The 17,747-nt window shown below is 38.7% G+C and overlaps 1 long non-coding RNA gene across 1 annotated transcript in view; it reads right to left on the bottom strand.

Annotated features, from left to right (window-relative positions):
- Window positions 1-396: 396 nt before the first annotated feature.
- The window catches only part of LOC123600582, a 478,564-nt gene continuing 461,213 nt past the window's right edge, over window positions 397-17,747 (bottom strand). Inside the window, exon 4 of the long non-coding RNA XR_006713660.1 lies at window positions 397-514. This is a non-coding gene — a long non-coding RNA (uncharacterized LOC123600582). The remainder of the gene's footprint in view (window positions 515-17,747) is intronic.

Raw genomic sequence — 17,747 nt, 5'->3', positions numbered from 1 at the left:
TCCTTTGTCGACCCACCAGCAGGGTCTTCCATTTCACCCTTGTGTGATGATGATCGTCTCACCCTTCACTGGTCTAACAGACACCGACACGACAAAACACTCCCTCACCATCCATCACCATGACCTGCATGTCTAGGAGGAATGAAGGAGCCCTGCCCCCACCAAGGTCCACTCTTCTCCAGCTCTTGACCTCACTCCCTGGTTGCTTCCTGGGCTCGGCTCCTTTCTTTCTGCATTTCAGCAACTCCTCATCTACTCAATATTTTATGGTGATGAATAGACACATGCGAAAACCATCCATCTTTTAAAAGCTCCTCATAACCTCATGTTGTGTCTCTGCTACTGTCCAATTTCTCTGTCTCTCTTTAAAGCAAAACTTATACTGGGTACTCACGGTCTCGCTTTCCACAGCTCCGGGTGTCACCACTCCACTGAAACGTCTTATCAAGGTTGCCAGTTGTCACTGGTGTTGCTTTATCCACTGTTCACATCCATGTTCTGACCTTCATTAAACCTGCAACAGAATTTGAGACAAATGAGTACTTTCTCCTTCTTGGAATATCCTCATGTTGTGGCTATTGTGAAACTGTGGCATTCCAAGATTTCCTTTCTGCGTTGATCGCCTCGGTGTGTTTATTGGCTGTGTGTGGTAAACATTAGCCTTACACAGAGAGGTCCAGCCCTTTCCCTACACTGCTGGAGGTGGTAGCTAGACTCTTGGAACGTCCTGCCTCATAAAAGTGGCTTTGTTCAGCAGGGGGCCTTGGCCACTTGGCAGTCTACCCATGTGGTTAATGATGGGGGCTTTGGGGCCTCCCGTGTCTGCTCTACTTCTGGAAAGCCTGGAAACTAAAGGTCACTCAGATGTGCAGTCAACCATGGACCCAATAACAATTTTGGACACAACAGCTCGGGTGAGCTGACCTGGGTGGCAATACTCCATGAATACTGTTACTCACAGATTCCAGAAAATAACACCTTCCAATGAGTTCTGTGAGTCATTCTACAGAATTATCAAAACTCAGCTTGTTTTGGGGAACCACTTAGACATGCAATTGATGTTAGAAGTGAAGGAGGTTTTGTGGATTCCATGGGCTCCTTCGCTCCTCTCCGTTGAGTACTGGAGGGCTCAGGGCCTCATTCCTGGTCCCCTTTTGCTAGGTATGCAGGCTGAGTTGATGATTTCAGAGTCCTAGACTTTCAAGCACCATCCAAAATCTGTATCTCTAGCCCCAAATTTGCCAAGGATTTCAGGATAAATGATAAGCCTCATATGTAACATGCATGCTTTTATGAATGTGAGTTGCTCTAAACCTCTTTTTATTATCTCTCCCCACCCTGTTTCTCATTAATCAGCATAATAGTTAGCTAACTGCATCCACCTGTTTGCTCAGACTAATACCTAGGAATTATTCTTGATTCATTTCTTCCCTTTGCTCACTCTTCAGAACCCATCAGCAAGTGCTAACATCCAGCTCATATGCAAAGGGATGACCACCCTGCTTGTGAAAACACTGTACTACTTCTGGATTGGTTGATAAAGACCCACTGCTCTAAGCAAGACCCCCTTTTTTTGCTCTCTACAATTTGACCCAGTCTTCTGGCCTCCTATATAATTACCTCCCCAACTTTCCACAACCCAGCACCTAAAGGGTTAATGACTGCAAGAGTCCCCCCGCCCCCTAACCCCCCAGGACCTGACCTTATTCTAGCTCTTTGACCAGCTATGGTTATGGTTGCTTGGTGCTTGTTCCAGCTGTGTTTCAGAATGGTTTTCTCTTGAGCAGTTCCCATGGCATCTTTTGGGACAACTCAGACTTGATTATGCCACTCTCGCACCTGCTGGTCTGCTGCATCTCCCACCAAATCATCATGCTTCCCTGAGAAGGCCCTCTTTTCCAACACATCCTTGGCTGAAGTGGCCAAGTCGGGGGACAGGAGGTCAGGAGACAGAGTGCCTGATAGCCACAATGGCACCTTAACATGTACATGCCTAATGGCCATCTGGCACCCTGGGATTATGATCGCATGCTTCTGGGCATTGGTCTTGGAACCATTCTCATGTACATGGCTTATTATTTGAATTAAAGCCTTCCTGGGACTTTTTTTCTCTATAAAGTACCCAGGAGAAACCTGTGGAGTAGGTAGGGTAGTCCTAAAGGCAGTGAGTAGCAGGGGACCACAGGCTCTCATGGGCACTGGTGGTCTACACAAAGTTGGTAGGTGTGGCCCTCTGTCTCTATGGATTTGCCTTTGCTGGACCATTTTTATCACCAGAATAATACAGCATATACCCTTCTGTGTTTGGCTCCTCTCATATTTTCAAGGTTCGTTAGTATTTTAGCACATATCAGAACTTCTTTTTATGACTGAATCATATCCTATTGTAGGAATATGCCCATTTAAAACAATCCTTTCATCAGTTGGTGGATATTTGGGTTGTTTTAACTTTTTGGCTAATATGTAAAATGCTGCTCTGACGTTTGGTTGCACATGTTTGCTGGAACTATGTTTTTCAGTTCTCTTCGTTTTGTAGATTCTCTTAGTTTGGCAGGAGGGTTTGAAATCAAGAAGTGTAAAGCCCATAACTTTGTTGTTTTTCAAAAATGTTTTGACTGTTCTGGATCCTTTGTATTCTCGTGTGAATGTCAGGGTCAGATTACCATTCTGCAAAAAAGGCAGGGAGTTTTAACGGGGATAAGGTTTAAACTGTAGATGAATTTGAATATCATGGCTATTTAAAAAAAAATATTTAGACTCCTAATCCATGAACACACGATGTCTTTCCATTTATCTAGGTTTTTCGTTTCTCTCATTTCTTTCAAAGGTTGCTGTCATTTCCATTGTACAGGTTTTTCATTCCATTAAATTCATTCTGCACTATTTTATTCTTCTTTTTTATACTATTGCAAATTGAATTGTTTTCTTTGTTTTTTTTCTTTAGATTATTCATTGCAAGTGTATAGAAAAATAACTGGTTTTGTAGATCAACTGTCTTTCTGCAACCAAACTGAACTCGTGCATTAGGTCTATCAAGGTGTGTGTGTGTGTGTGTGTGTGTGTGTGTGTGTGTGTGTGAATTCCTTAAGGTTTTTAAATTCAAGACAAGGGCATTTGGAAATAGTTATGGTTTTATTTCCTCTTTTCAACATAGAAAAGACAATTTTTTTTTGCCTAAGTACCTAAGTAAAACCCTCCAGTGCAGTGTTGAAGAGAAATACTGTCTTGTTTTATTCTTGATCTCAGAAAAAAGAACTCTTTTGTCTTTTGCTGGGTTTTGTCAATTAACTTTTCTGTGCTTATTAAGATGATCATGTGGGTTTTGAATTTTATTTTATTAATGATGAATATTGATTGATTTTCATATACTGAACCAATCTTGTGATGCTGTTTTAGTTTTCTTTTCATGGGATGTCTTTGCTTGGTTTTGGAATTAAAATAATACTAGCCTCCTAGAATGAGTTATGAAGGGATCCATTTTCCTCTGTTTTTGAAAGAGTTGGTGAAAAGTTGTCCTTAGTTCTTTGAACATTTGGCTGAATTCACCAGTGAAGCCACCTGATGTGGGGATTTTCTTTGTGGGAGTTGCAATTTTATGATTGCTAATCCAGTCTCTTTACTTGTTGTAAATCCATGCACATTTCCTCTTTCTTCTGGATTCTGATTCATTAGAGTGTGTCTTTTTAGGAATTTATTTCATTTAGGTTATCTAACTTGTTGGCATACAACTGTTCATAGTATTTTCTTACAATCCCTTTTTATATAAGACCTACAGTTTTTCCTCCTCTTTCATTTTACTAATTCGTCTTTATTTTATCCCCACTTGTCTTGTTAAAAGTTGGCCAATGTTGCCAATGTTTTGATAGAACAAACTTTTGGTTTTGTTCGTTTCCCCTATTTTTCTAGTGTCTGTTTCATTTATTTCTGGTCTAATCTTTATTATTTTCTTCCTTTTGCTTGGTATGGGTTTAATTTGCTGTTCTTTTTCTAGCTCTTAAGGCCAAATATTCTGTTATTGATTTGAGATTGTTTTTTTTTTTTTCTGTTTTAATACAGGCATTCACAGCTATGCATTTCCTCCTAAGCATTGCAGTCCATCAATTTTGTTATGTTGTGTTTTTGTTTTCACTCATATCAGAGTGCTTTCTCTTTCTTGGCTAAATAGGTTTTTATTTAAATTCTAGTTAGTTAACATATAGCATAATATTAGTTTTAGGAGCAGAATTGAGTGATTCATCACTTACATATAACACCCGGGGCTCATCCCAACGAGTGCCCTCCTTAGTTCCCATCACTCATCTAGTCCATCTCACCACCCACCTCCCCTGCGGCAACCCTCAGCCTGTTCTCTATAATTAAGAGTGTTTTATGGCTTGCCTCTCTCTCTCACTCTCTCTCTTTCATACCACAGTCCTTTCTAATTTTTCTTTCTTCTGTGACTCATTGGCTATTTAAGAGTGTGTTGTTAATTTCCACATATTTTGGAGTTAGTCAAATTTCCTTCTGTTATGGATTTATAATTTCATCCTATTCTGGATGGAGAACACACTTCACATGATTTCAATATTTTCACATTTGTCGAGAGCTGTTTTATAGCCTGACATATGATCGACCTCAGAGGATGTCCCTGTGCACTTGAGAACGTGTGCATTCTGCTCTTAGGGGGTCCTTCAATGGCTGCAACAAAATCTCTAGAATAAAAACCCAAACACTACTCCATGGTCTATTCGGTTCTACATGTTCTGCACTCTGCTTACATCTCTGCCTTATTATATAAATTCTTTCCCTTTCCTGCTAGTGTCCCCTGAGTTTAGCCTCATTTGTGTTTCTTCAATACCCCCAAATTCCCATCTCCACCCCTTTACACATGCTGTTCCCTCCAGCTAGAACATGAACACATAAACCAATGAACAATATTCCATGTGCTATGCATTTTGATAATAGTTTCACATATTTTGTCTAAACAGTGTTTTATAGTCCTGGTTTTACAAATGGGAAAACTGAGGCCCAAAGAGGCTACTGTACTCATCCAAAGCACATACATAACAACATTCTGGAAAACACTGCAGAATTAACTATTTTTGTTGTAAATTGCCTAATGTCTCTTATCTACTATATCACACAGCCACCATTCAAACCTCATGTGTCTGATTCCAGAGTTCAGACATTTTGCCTCTGTGCTATTTTGCAACATGAGAATGACCGTCAAAGGAAATGATACATGCAATTCATACTTGTGCAATTTAAACCTTCAACATTCTAAACTGCATGTTGCTATAATGGGCAGAGTGATGGGGAGGGGTAGGTTGTGAGAGGGTGAGAGATATTCTTGTTCTACATCTCAACTTCTGTTTTAAACATCATTTGTCCCTTAGATTTTATGCTAGCACCAAATTTATATACACACATATATAGTTAATAACTATAAATAACGTAATTATAATACATACATTATATATTACTTACATATAAGTATATAATGTAAATAAATATATACACACATAAAATATGCTTTTCTTTGATAAACACTTTGTACACTATTCTCATTGTCTCAAATGCCATTGTCAAAATGGAGCAAATCTGTGCTAATTCTGTTTTTTTTAGAAGTATATTTTATCGTGGTCATAACACTTAACAGGAGATCTACCTCATTGAGAAAGTTTTAAGTGTATGCTACTGTTAATGACAGCAACAATGTTGTACAACAAATTTCTAGAAATGATTCACCTTGCAGCCCCTGGCAACAAGCATTCTACTCTGGTTCTATTAGATTACTTTAGATGCCTCATGTAAGTGGGATCATGCAATATATGTCCTTCTGTTGTTTCCTTATTTTACTTAGCACGATGTCCTCAAGGCTCCCATGATTTTACATATTGCAAAATTCCCTTCTCTCTTTTTTTTTCCTTAAAAAAAAAATTCCTGCAGAGCTCAGGCCCCCTAAATTAGCTTGTTTTATTTTTATTCTTTCTCTGTTCCATTAAGACATAATTGACATATAGCACTTTTTAGGTTTAAGTTGCACAGCATAATGTCTTGTCACTTATATTGTGAAATGATTATCGCAATGGTTGGTTAACAACCATCATCTCATATAGATAAAAAGCAAAAAAAATAATAATAATAATGTGGTTTTCCTTGTGATGAGAACTGTTAGGACCTATTCACTTGACAACTTTCAAATGTACCATATGGCAGCGTTAACCATGACCTTCATGCCATACGTTGTATCCCCAGTACCTACTTATCTTTTAACTGGAAGTTTGTACCTTGGACATCCTTCATGCAACTTCCCTCTCCCTGGATCTCAGCCTCTGGTAACCACAAATCTGGTCCTTTTTCTGAGTTTCTTTTTTTTTTTTTTTTTTTTTTTTTAGATGTCACATGTGAGGAAAATCTTAAAATATTTGTCCCTCTCCAATGTATTTCAATTAGCATCATGCCCTCAAGATCCATCCATGTTGTTACAGTTCTTCATAGCTTCCAAGACACTAAACGTTAGCACTCTTTGATCTATGTTTATTATAGACACGTATGTGCATAAACATATTTATACATTTCTGTTATTATGAAAATGTACATGGAAGTATCCCTGCTAGTCTACATACTTTAGTTATTTCTCAACAGCAAGAAAATAATTTCCTTTTCCCTTAAAAACCCTAGTTCTTCTTTCATTGCATGCACACAATAAAAATAAAATGTTCAAATTTAAAACATGAATTACCGCTTCGTCACCAGTTATGCACGATGTGGCAAATGACAGATTTCATGCTTGCCAAAAAAAGATCGTCTTAGAAGAAGTGGTTTCAAATCTTGTTGTACCTCAGGTGTCTGGTATAAGCTGAGGAAAGATCTGAAACAACTTCCATGAAAAATGCACATTCATTCATTGATGTGTGGCTATAACACATATACGTGCATTCATATACTATATATGAAGATGTATACAATGTGTATATCCATACGATACATATATACATGTACTATACAACATAACCATATACATATGCATATATGCGTATAATATGTGTATAATGTACATATATTAATAACATATGTATATATCTAATCTCGTCTTTTATGGTTTTATGGTTTCACAAACACTTTTTTTTTTTTCAACGTTTATTTATTTTTGGGACAGAGAGAGACAGAGCATGAACGGGGGAGGGGCAGAGAGAGAGGGAGACACAGAATCGGAAACAGGCTCCAGGCTCTGAGCCATCAGCCCAGAGCCCGACGCGGGGCTCGAACTCACGGACCGCGAGATCGTGACCTGGCTGAAGTTGGACGCCCAACCGACTGCGCCACCCAGGAGCCCCTCACAAACACTTTTAAGCTAATTTATGGGCACTCCTCATTCCTTTCGACCATATGTTAGGAAATCTAATCTGACCACCATCTTTTCTTTTCTATGGAACATTGTGTTCTGGCAACTGGATTCAGGCTTGTGAACTACACTTTCCAAAACACCCTTCACTGCACGCTTGTGAGTGACAATAAAGGCAGTAATGTCAGGCCACTGCAGCCGATACAGTGATGGCCAGAGGCAGCCTGTCCCATCCAACCCACACTTACTTCACTGTTTTTCTGCCCCCAGCTGGTCTGCCCCAAAATTGGCCCTACTGACCAACAGGACACAAGGCCCCCCGACGTGTCCTCGACCCTGAGACATGGCACTGAGACAACGTCCCCTAGGTTTTGCCACGTCTTCCCTCCCACGGTCCTACTTTGACGGCTCCACGTGGTAGGTTTCTCACATTTACCTGTGTGATCCATTTGAGCACCTGCGGAGGAGTGACTTCGTGACTTTTTCTCTGACCCTCCGACTCCCTCTTTCCGTTGTTCCTTTCCTTGAATAAACCACCAACTCCCACAATACTCAGTGTTCCGCTTCTCCAAGTAAATCCTGACAGATACGGTCCCCATAATTGTATTATTTCCTCTTTTATTTATAAGGGGCTTTGTGTGGTGAAGCCTTGAAGAGATTCGATGCAAAAATATACTTAGGCTTCTCTTAGAGAAAGCAATTCTGCAAAGCTGAAAACGGGATACAGAAGGCAGGGTGGGAAGAAAGAAAAGAGGCATTTTTTTCCTCCCAAAATCAAAATTTATGGCAGCCTTTAACTGAGGAAACGTTTTTGCAGTATCTTTTTCTTCTCTTCCGGGTGAACGTTACACGTACTCTGAAGGCTATTTCAAATGTCACCACTTTTAATGTTTGGAATGACTTCAGTTTGCAAACAGACACATCACAGGTATTAGTACTGAGTTCATCCTGACCTCACTGTAGTCACTGTATTATTTAATCGTAAGTAAAAAACAAAGAACATAGAATCAAATATAGCTATATTTACTGGCAAAATTACAATGAACATGAGGGTCTTACGTAAACGCACTGTAAAAATTGGCCTCATAATAATACCTCATGTTTCAATAGCTTGTAATAGCAAGAGTCCGTTCCTTAAAATGAGTAGACTTTTTCTAAATGAACCATTTAATTGCATTAGCAAGCACTAAAAATTGCTATTTTTCACATGAAATCAGGTCCATTTTTACTCTTTTCAATTTGTCTGTTAATGAACTTGGAAAGCATTTTCCTTTTAGCAATTTGCTTCTAAAATTCTGTTCTGTCTCGACTTTTGTGCTCTGTTGACCTACCTCTGATCTTAGGTTTTCCTGTATTTATCATTCCTTGTTTCAAAGAGGCTCTCATCATAGCCTTTGAACAGAAGCTCGCAACAATGGAATATGATCTATAACTATTATGTTAAAAGCTAATTGAAAAAAGAACTTGTATTTTTACTTGTAATATGAAAAAAGTTGGTCATTAATGTTAACAATGCAAGTGTATTATTTATAATGTAATTAAAAATAGCACATTAGTTGAAAATAGTACTATGACCAAAGAAACCTTTTCTAATGAAATCTAGGATATAATGACAATAAAATGGAATTATAGACATGAAACTTTTCAAACTTTTTCAAATAATTCCTTAAAAAAATGAATTCTCATTTCATAGACATGATTTTCCTTGAGCTGTTTTAATTTTTGTTCCCAAATTATCTAACTCAACTCTACATTTTTTACATTAATAGACAATTTCATGGAAAAAAATCGTTCTTCTTACTATTCAGAAAATTTGAACCCTATTCTGATTACTTCATATAAGGCATGACTAGAGTATATTTCCAAACTAAAATGACCCAAGAGAATTTGTTATGTTTTCCCTAGTTAATGTATAAAATATTGCCTTTTTGTGTTTTTCAATCTTAAAATTTTAATAATTAAATCTTTGTCCTAGATATAAAAAAAAGGTTATATATATACACACACACACACACACACACACACACACACACACACAGGCAGTTATATAGGCTATATAACCTATATATAGAGAGAGGTTATAAACCTTATATATAAACCTTTATATATATATATATATATATATACATATATATATATATATATACACACACACCTATATATTAACCTTATACATAAAAAGGTTATATATATATATAGGCAGTTAACCTGAGAATTGATTTAACAACTTCTGAGTTCTAGAAGATATTCGATTCCTCAGAAGATTTATATAAATTTATTTTCTGTGTATGTTTGGAGGGTGGTGATGCATGGCACTTTGATTTATCTGCATAAATTACTATTACAAATAAGGACCAAAACCACAATAAAAAAATAAATGAATGGCAACTGCATTGATTTGCTAGGGCTTCTATAACAAAATACAACAGGCTGGGTGGTTTAAACAACATAAATTTATCTTCTCACGGTTTTGGAAGCTCCACGTCCAAACTCAAGGTATTTACAGGTGTGGTTTCTCCTGTGGCCTCTCTTCCTTGGCTCGCCACCTTGCTGTGTCCCCACATGGCATTTTCTTTGTGCATGGGCATCCCTAATGTCTCTCTGTGTCCAGATTTCCTCTTGTGACAAGGACACCGTCATACTGATCTCGGATCCAAATCGGATGACCTAATTGAACCTCAATTACCTTATCTCCAAATACAGTCACATTCTGAGGCACTAGAGGTTATGGCTTCGATACACACGTTTTGGCCGAGCAAAATGCAGCCTATTATAACCCAGTGATTTCTTAATCTTGACTGTCTTGTTGTCGTTTTTAGTCGTAGTGGCAGTCGTAGAAAGCTTCATGATAATGGCAATATGTCTATCAGTGATGATGGAAGGCAGAACTTTCAAAGCTTAATTTGATCACTATGGGCCAGACTTTAGGGGAGTTACATATTCAGGGGGCATTGTCAGGTAGCCACAAGGAGAATCTATGGTCCTTTGTTACTATAACAAGTTTCCACAAACTTAGCAGCTTAAAACCATGCTTATCAATGTCTTCCAGTTCTGGAGGTCACAAGGCCAGGTGGATTTGGCTGCATTCTCTGTTTATGTCCTCACAAGGCCAGAATCATAAGGCAGTCCGGCTGGGTTCTTCTCTGGGAAATCTGAGGAATCATCTGTTTCCAAGTGCATTCAAGTCCTTGGCATAATCCATTTCCTTGTGGGGTACATCTGAGGTCCTTGTCATTTGGGGGCCACTTCCTGCTCCTAGAGGCCACCCCCCTCATTCCTTCTCCTGTGTCCCCCGCCCACTTCAAACCAGTGACAAGGCACTAAGTTCTTCTGGGTTTTCTGTCTCTTCCAGATGCCTGCCCCTTCTGTCGCCAGCTGGGGAAACTTTCTGCTTTCACAGACTCCTGCCATTAGGTTAGGCCCATCCAGACCCCCCATATTAAAGTGGACCATACAACACAACATAATCATAGGCACCCGTTCTCTGGATTTAGGGGTAACACCTTCAGGAGCCACCTTCAGAAACTTCTGTCGTCCACACTGACCTTAAGACAACCTCTTTTTTGGTCCAATTTTCAAATTCTTACAGAATCGTTAGTTTTATGACACTGAACTCTTTGATCTTTTTTTTTTTTTAATCAATGAAGTTTCATATATAATAATGATATTTACTTCACATTACTGGATTCAGTGATACAATGAATGCAAAATCTGTGAGATCTGTGAAATAGTACATGCTAATACATGGTGATAGTTATTGCTACTGTTGCCATTGCTACAGCTTTTACTATCACGTAAGATCTTCTGGCCATGTTATTCATCATACAAATGTAAATAAACATTGTGTTGTACCTGGTGTCATTCTGTTGACTCAGAATCAACCACAGTTATGGTTTTGATATGTATCTTCTTGGTTACATTTTAATATTTTACTGATTTGGGGTAGTACATATCTAAAGCCCTTTTAAAATTTTTAGAAATGTTACTGGCAAATTTTCTTTTTGATTCATTGGACACTAAGTTTCAATATCTCTCCAAATTAAAAAAGCAGAAGTCTAGTAGAAAACATATTTTTTGTGATGTGAGTATAAAGAAGTATTTTTTAAACATGATATTAAAAGCACACATTGAAAAATAAAACAATGATAAATTAGGCTAAATCTAAATAAAATATTTTATACAATAGTGTAAAGTTCAAAAACAAGGGTCAGACTACAAGATGTTTGAAACACCTGTAGCAGCCAATGGAAGACCATCACAAATCAATAAAAACAAATAAGCAAATAACGCACTAGAAGAAAATGGGCAAATATATGAAAGTAGATTCTGTTAAGTTTGGTGGTGAAGAATTAAATGTTCAATTTGGAGTTACTGGCACTGTAATTAGGTCTTCATTGAGACATCCAACCATAATCCCCTCTCTGGAAGCCAGTCCTCTGGGATGGGGCTATGTCTCTCATAGGGATGTGGGTCTCCAAAGATATTAGCATCAGTTCATCTACCAGAGTGTAGCAAACTTTCCTGTGAGGCATCGTTATTAAAAATGTGTTATTATATAAATTAGTTGAGAGCAACATCCTCAGAAGTTAGGGTCCAGAAAGACAAGGCTTTTCTGTTGTTGTTGTTGTTGTTGTTGTTGTTTCATGGAAAATGAAATCAGGAATCTCTCGCTTTTCAGTAGCTAAAATCAATGTCCTAGAATATATTGGTCATGGAGTCTTTTGAATGGTTGGTAATGGGCAGCAGAAAGAAAAAAGTACTCTTACAAAAAAAAAATATGGAGATGTGACAGAGATGCTCTTACAATTTGGCTTAAGGCAGGCTCTCTGCAGAGAAAATATTGATTTGCTGTTCCTTGCTTCTACTTTGAATTAACTATGGTTTTCACCGTAAACCCATTCTAGCCACCAGGGTGGGCTAGCAAGTGGTGGGGTAACATAGATCACTTAGCTTTTAAAAAGTCTAATTTGGGGGCAGGAAGCCTACTAAAGCTAAACTGTGTTCTAAAGAATTAATGGGAACACACTGCATACATCTTCGTATACTTTGCTGTACCTATTATTGAGTCTTACAAAAAGGATGTGCTAGATAAAAGTCAATTGAATAAAGGACTTAATGAATTAGTGAATGAGTGATAAAAGAACAATTAATGGGAGTAGTGAATCGCTTCTTAGTAGTCTAAATTACTAGATTTAGTCTCAAAGGACACGAAGTGGCCATCTGTTTCAAGTGTCTCGATTTAAAGAGGATACTGGTGACTGCAGGAAGTCTCCGACTGCCTTCACACCTGTCCCAGTGTCTACCAACCAACTCATGTGATCAGAAAAGTCATTCCTTGCATTCAATTTATCTCTGTCAGGCCTACAGAATTTTGCTTCTTTCTGAAAGCAGGGGAAGAACTGGTTAATGTATTATCTTTTTAGTACTTTGTGTTCTTTGATAGCAGCAGTAGCTGTTAGCAGCAGTTAGTGGTAGTAGGCAGTAGGTAGCGATAGGAAGTAACAGTGTAACAGTTAGTCGCATTTAACAGTGTAACAGTTAGTTGCATTTAACAGTGTAACAGTTAGTCGCATTGCAAGCTAAGGTTTGGCCACTGCTGTTGTTGTTTTAAGGAAATACACAGATTGTCAAAGAAGCTGAAAGTTTAGTGCAGCCAGTATATACGGCCCAGGCAATGAAGCCATGTCTGAGAATACAGTGAGGCCACAGGGGGAGATACCAGGATGGCCGCTGCTCCCCAGTACTATCAGGATGCCCTCAATATTTTGGTGGCATTTCTCGTTATCAGATCGTAAAAGTAACATTACTGCATCCCTGGCTGAACAGGCGGAATGCTAAAAACCTCAGAACACACCCCTGAAAAAGCTGTGACACAAAGAAAAACACAGAAGCATTTAACTACAAGTAATTTTTTAATACCATGTCTGTCCTATCACGTGGCATTAGTTCTCAGAACAGAAATAAGGTCTAATAAATTTTCTTGAACTAAAATTTCTTGGAATGGGCTATAGGGAAATGAGTATTTCTTTGAGGTAAATTCAGACTAGGCTAGTTGCATCAGTAAATCTGACAAATATTTTATTTCTAAAGCAGAGGCAATGGATGTTTATTTGCTGCTTAGATTCCTCAGAATGAATAATATGCTTAGATTTAAAGCATTCTTAAAAAACTTAGTCACACACACAAAATTGGTGGGATTCTGAATGTACTGCTGATTTTTTAAAACCAGTATTAACCAATTTATGTCAACATTGATTTTTAAAGGTTAGCTACAAGAGATAATTACTTGCTTACAATATTCCCAGGAAAAGTAAGTACCTCATCAACAGAAAATCATTTTTCTGGTCTTCAGGAAGCAGGGAAAAGCCCTCTATCTAATAATGTTAGAACAGGTGAAGGAAACAGTCTTCTGCTAAAAGGTGATGCAGTATTTTAGCTCAGTTTCCACCGGGAATAACGTTTTGGAAAACACTCACTCTCTCAGTGGTTCTTTCTTTGGACAAAAAGTCAAGGGAAGTAGAATTCTGTGGGCAATAGCATACAAGCTAGCGGGACTACTCACGCACTCAGTTTCTCAATTGCTAGGTTCACGGAAAGTAGCATAAGTGATACACACAAATAATTGGCTCATGTGCCCTCTGTGTTATAGAAGAGGAGGGTGATGAGAGGGTCCTCACGTGACAAAACAAAATGCAATCTCCATCTAAATACCAAGAACATTTTTCACAGAACTAGAACAAATAATGGTAAAATGTATGGAACCGGCAGAAGACCCCAAATAACCAAAGCCATCTTGAGAAAGAATAAAGCTGGAGACATCACAATTCCAGATTCCATGATATACTATAAAGCTGTAGTAATCAGAAAAGCATTGAACTGGCACAAAAATAGACACAGGGACCTATGGAAGAGAATACAGAGGCCAGAAATAAACCCATGCTTATATGCTTAATTAATGTACAACAAAGGAGGGAAGTACATACAATGGGGAAAAGACAGTCTATTCAACAAATGGTGGTGGGAGAACTGGATGGCCACATGCGAAAGAATGAAACCGTACCACGTTCTTATGCCATACATAAAAATAATCTCAAAATGGATTAAAGACCTGAATATACGCCCGAAACTGTAAAACTCCTAGGAGAAAACATAGGCTGCAGTCTCTTTGACATTAACTATAAAAACATTTTTCTAGATATGTCCTAAGGCAAGGAAAACAAAGCAAAATTAAACCATTAGAACTACACAAAAATAAAGAGTTTTTGCACAGTGAAGGAGATAATAATAAAAAAAAGACAACTTACTGAATGGAAGAAGTTATTTTCTTTAAAATTTTTTTAATGTTTATTTTTGAGAGACATGGATTGTGAGCAGAAGAGGGGCAGACACACACACACACACACACACACACACAAGCACACACCCAACACACACAGAATCTGAAGCAGGCTGCAGGCTCTGAGATGTCAGCAGAGTTAGACACGGGGCTCGAACTCACAAACCATTAGATCATGACCTGAGCCGAAGTCAGACGCTTAACTCACTAAGCCATTGAGGCGCCCCAGAAGAAGTTATTTTAAAATTTTTTTTTTCAACGTTTATTTATTTTTGGGACAGAGAGAGACAGAGCATGAACGGGGGAGGGGCAGAGAGAGAGGGAGACACAGAATCGGAAACAGGCTCCAGGCTCTGAGCCATCAGCCCAGAGCCCGACGCGGGGCTCGAACTCCCGGACCGCGAGATCGTGACCTGGCTGAAGTCGGACGCTTAACCGACTGCGCCACCCAGGCGCCCCAGAAGAAGTTATTTTTAAATGATATATCTAATAAGGGGTTAGTATCCAAAATTTCCCAAAATTTCCCAAATAATCCAATTAAAAATGGGCATAGAACATGAATAGATATTTTTTGTTTTCCAAAGAGGACATAAAAGTGACTAACAGATACATGAAAAGATGCTCAATATCACTTATCATCAGGGAAATGCTAACCACAATGTGATATATTACCTCACATCTGCCAGAATGGCCAGAATGAAAAAGACCATGATATTACAAATGTTGGTCAGGATGTGGAGAGAAGGAGCCCTCATGCGCTGTTGGTGGGAATACAAACAGACTCAGCCATTGTGGGAAGTGGTAGAGACACTCTTCTGAAAACTTAAAAATAGAACTACCTACCATTCAATAAATTCCACTACTGGGTATCTACCCAAAGAAAACAAAAACACTTATTTGAAAACACAGATGCACCCCTGTGTTTATTGGAGCATTATTCACAATAGCCAAGACAGGACAACAACCCAATTGTCTGCTGATAGATGAATGAATAAGAAAATGTATATATCTATATCAACTGCATCTATACTATCTCTGTATTATCTCTATCTCTCTGCCTCTCTCTCTCTCTCTCTCTCTCTCTCTCTCTCTCTCCCCATTTCTCTATATCTAGGTATCTAGATATTATGGAATACTACTCAGCCATAAAAAAGGATGCGATCTTGCCATATGCAACAACATGGATGGAGCTAGAGAGCATTATGCAAAGTGAAATAAGTTCCTGTGATTTCACTCATATGTGGAATTTAAAAAGCAAAACAAATAAAAAATAAGAGACCAACAACTAGACTCTCACATACAGAGAATACACTGATGGTTACCAGAGCGGGGGGGAATGGGTTAAGAGCACACTTCTCATGATGAGCGCTGAGTAATGTACAGAATTGACAAATCACTAAATTGTACCCCCAAAACTGATATAACGCTATGGGGAAAAAAGTTGTAAGAATATAAATTTGCATACATTTATAAAAACACACGACATGTACTGAATCACACACACACACACACACACACACACACACACACAAACACACACACATAGTTATGTCAATGTTCAATGTGAAATTAAGCAGTGGATACAGGCACATAAGCAACTGTCTTTATGCCACCCTGAAAAATGATGGCATTTAGTTCTCTGAGTGTGTTTGGGCTGTGCCAACAAAGTCTGCTAGCTCAGAGATGAGAATTTGGGCAATGAGAGATGTTTAAATGCAGTGATCACCCAATTTGCTTCTCCTGGTTAAAAGTCTCTCAGAAGCACCCAGGAGCTGTAACTTAGCAGAGAGGTTTTGGAAGGAAGAGATGGGGCTTCCTGCCAGACCGCACTAGAGTTGTCTGTATTCATTAGAAACAGACAGAATGCTACTTAAATATCACAGCTCCAGGAATCGTGATGGTTTTCACATCTGTGTTCCCATTAACCCTTGCCGTAAATCTATTATGAAGGGATTATTCTTCTGAATTTACAGAAGATGAATCCGAGAGAGATAAATAATTAGTGAGTAGCAATATTCACATTTGAACTCAGGTCTGTGAAATGAGGCCACGTTTTAAAGGTCTATATTGCCCACAAATACAGACTACTATTAAAGTACAGAAGGCATAGCAATCCAACTCTTGGTAGTCAGGGACACCTTTTCAGAGGTACCAACATCTACCTTAGGACACAATGACCACAGCAGTTAAGGAACCAGCGGGAATGGAAGGAGAAAGATTGTGCATAGGGAAACAGTTTACACTAAATCCCACAGGTGAGCAAGGCCACTGGGACCTGTCAGAATTGCTGGAACTTCATCACAACTGGTTCACAACAGGCCTTTCTGGTTCATGTCAAATAGGAGGCTGTTTGATGTAAGAGAAACAGGGACTTATTAGCAGATGCTAGGTTGGCAGTATTAGGACCAATGTCCAACCACCATACCCAGTGATGGAAAAGAACTAGCAGTCCTCTAAGAGCGCTTGGTTTTATGAAAGTCCAAGGAACAGGAAAGAAAATAAATTTAGGTAAGTGATAGTGGGAGAGACCAGACGGCTTTTATGTCAATGACTATAGTGGTCAGCATTCATTCGGAGCGAATTGCTGACCTTTCCAGATGCCTTGCAACACAAAGGAAACAGGACAGCAGATGAAAGGAAGTGAAGACGATGACCCTTGGCAGGCGTCCTTTACCCTGGGGCTGGTAAGGAGGCAACAGTTGCATGGAGATGCTAGCTCCCAGGCTGTGGGAGAAATGGATGGCTGTTGAGTGAGGCCAGCATATATTCAGGATTGTTGAACACAGACATGAACTAGCTCTGACTGATCATCTGGGAATCATGTACGGTCAAGGGCTAAATTAATATGCTTTAATATACTCTTGCAGGAAATAATATGAAGATACCCATCACATTGTTTTTCCCATTCTCTAAAAAAAAAAAAAAGAAAAGACACCTGGGGGTAAGGGATGAAACCAGGTCTTTGAGTGATTTACACAGTATGACCTCTTTTTATCATACTTGGCTGAACCCTTTCAGAATGTTTTAACGACAGATCTATGAAAGGGATTCTTGGAGAGATTAGCAAAGCTAGGAGACTTAGCA

Source organism: Leopardus geoffroyi, chromosome D1 (assembly GCF_018350155.1).
Source record: "Leopardus geoffroyi isolate Oge1 chromosome D1, O.geoffroyi_Oge1_pat1.0, whole genome shotgun sequence".
Lineage (NCBI taxonomy): Eukaryota > Metazoa > Chordata > Mammalia > Carnivora > Felidae > Leopardus > Leopardus geoffroyi.
This window is presented reverse-complemented; position numbering and strand designations above follow the sequence as displayed.